Source organism: Odontomachus brunneus, unplaced genomic scaffold (genome assembly GCF_010583005.1).
Source record: "Odontomachus brunneus isolate Ranch 3 - 2012 unplaced genomic scaffold, Obru_v1 Obru_scaffold_018, whole genome shotgun sequence".
In the NCBI taxonomy this organism is placed as follows: domain Eukaryota; kingdom Metazoa; phylum Arthropoda; class Insecta; order Hymenoptera; family Formicidae; genus Odontomachus; species Odontomachus brunneus.
This window is the reverse complement of record NW_022639468.1, coordinates 2846709-2849208: the sequence shown is the minus strand read 5'-3', so window position 1 is coordinate 2849208 and position 2500 is coordinate 2846709. Positions and strand designations below refer to the sequence as shown.

The 2500-nt window shown below is 40.0% G+C and overlaps 1 protein-coding gene across 2 annotated transcripts in view; it reads right to left on the bottom strand.

The window, feature by feature from the left end:
• LOC116841799 (organic cation transporter 1-like) overlaps positions 1-2500 on the bottom strand; it is a 22386-nt gene that overhangs the window by 15574 nt on the left and 4312 nt on the right. Inside the window, exon 1 of one of the 2 annotated variants that reach the window (XM_032810176.1) lies at positions 1-658. This exon is cut by the window's left edge and continues 1300 nt beyond it. The exons of the other annotated variant lie outside the window; for it this stretch is intronic. The gene's annotated coding sequence lies outside the window, so the exon portion shown is untranslated. Of the gene's footprint in view, positions 659-2500 lie in introns of those variants that run through there. 2 annotated transcript variants of the gene reach the window in all.

The following is a 2500-nucleotide window of genomic DNA, read 5'->3' as shown; positions in this document are numbered from 1 at the left end:
GCAACTCCCTAATGATGATGACCTACTTTTTTTTTCTCTTAGCTTCGGCGGGTAAATAAAAGAGACCTTTTATTGATAAAGCCTGTACGGGTTTCCCTTTCAAAAGCGCACTTTTCAACCCCTCGACTCATTTTTTCGCTTGCTGACTCGTCTATGAAGAACACGAGATGATCTTCATTGTTACACGTATAGAATCGGAATTTTGCAAAATCTCGCCAACTCTGCCGCATTATTCAGAGACATTGGGACATTTGCGTGCGCGCGCGCGCTGCATTTAGAGGAGGTAACCCTTGTTTTCCAACCATCATCACCCTACTTTATCCCCGGTTTTTTTCTCGGCAGCCTTATTTTCTAAGACGTCCTAAATCCGCATAACGCCCCTTTCTTCGGATTTCACTCGCATGTCCATTCAAACGTTCTAAATCCGCATGATGACTTCCTTGAAGTTTTAATCTTTTGCATCCGTTACACGAGTATTCATTCTCTTTCTATACGACCTATTTCGCATGCTGAATACTGAACGTCAAGAACGATCCTCCGAACGGTCGCGAGAACATGCGACGTGGTCGATCCTTAAAAATCTCAATTTTGCAATTTAGATCGTAGATCTGCGCGCTCTTATCGTTCGAACTTATTAACCGAACTCCCATTTAGATCGCGTCTAGATCGCTTCTCCGCAATTAAGTCTTCGCTGTCGCGATCACTAAGTACGAAGTGGGCAAAATGTGCGAGGACGCACTTGTGGAAAAATCGTGGAAACGGCGGAAGAGTGACGAAATAAGCGCCGATACCGATGCTGAGAGTAAATAACGCGTCTTCGCGTCTTTCGACAGAAGCATCTTCCTTTATCTCCATAGCGTATCACGTTATCTTCAGCGGCGAAACGCGGGGTTGCAGAGCAAGATGCAAATCGCGCGGTCGTTCGGCGCCAGAAGAATCTCGTGCTCCCACAATGACCATGCCCGCAATTCTGTAAGCCAGACGTGTTTTGTTTTTGCTACTCAATATATTATTGATAAAATGCTCACGTTGCGTAATGACGGAATTAATAACACCCAACGATTCTAATCTGCATCGTATGTTGTAATCTATACGATAAGTAGAGGGGAGTAAACATTTTTCCGCGTAGCTTGCTCGTAAATTATAATAATCTGGTACAATTACAGACAAGTTAATTATGTTGCTTTATAATTTTGTACAATTCACGCGCGCATAAATAGAAATCTCGTTCGTAACATTATCATATCGCACGCATCAAAATAAATGCTACCGACGAATTATAGCAGATGGAATGTGAGGAATGTGTTGTTGCGCAAACTATCATCACGTTTGTGATACCTAGCAATCTACGACGATTAAATGTTAATAGAGCACCTGAGCACTCACCACCATCTACCGAGACTCGCAATTTCTGATACACATTACGTGCCTGATCGTGAAAAACACATCTCCGCGATGTCCTTATAATTGTCTCCTCATATTTCACCAAGCAAAATACAAATTTATATAGGTGAATTCATGAAATTACATTTCCAGATGACACACAATATTCCAGATCGCATTTTTGTTTATCCAAGGTTTCTCTGACAAATTTACAGACGGTGTATACTTAATGACATATCGTAGAATATAGCTGTATAAATTATGGCTGGATAAAATCGTCAGTCGCATGTCTACGTACTTGTTGATAAATTGATATCGTCACGAAATCGCCGACGATCGAGCTGTCGTGCGGCGCGCGTATGTCTTCTTCTCACGACTGTTTTCCTGTCTGCTGCCGCTCTATTTTCTCATCAAAAAGTCTTCCTTCTTTGACGCATGATAAGAATCTCTCTCCTCGCAGACGCAGAATGTTGCAAAGAGTGGTGCCACTGGTCTATAGGCCATGTGCCCCATTTCTGGGCAGTGAAAAATGTACTTAAAATGGGCACAAAATTAAAGGCCTTGATTGAGCTGAATACAAAGATATAAGTTTTAGAGCCGTCCAGTGTACCGTTCTAATACTATGATCCAAGACGGTCAAAAATTTTAGGCTACTTTCAAACTGATGTTTCTTTAAAACAACGGATTTTAAAAATTCAAAATGTTACATTTAATAAAATTAAGTGAAGAATTTAATGGTATACATTCCATGTTCCAAACTGACCGAAAACAGAAAATTCTAATTGGAACATCAACTTCCGGTTGATTTTGGAATATGAAGTGCATAGAAAAATGCATTCCTCCATTTATTTACATCTGTTTATGTTATTTCATTTAATTTTATTATTAGGACCTTAACTTAGTTTCCGCCCAAAAAATACTGAGAAAAAGCATTTATTGTAAAAAATTTATTTAAATTATTTCAATGAAAGTATTTTCCATCACTTTCTACAACTTTTTGCCATCTTTCTGGCAACTGGGCGATACCATCTCGATAAAACGATGTTTGTTTCGAAGCAATCCATTCGTCCACCCATTCTCGCACTTCTTCAACATTTCGGAAGCGTGTACCACTCAA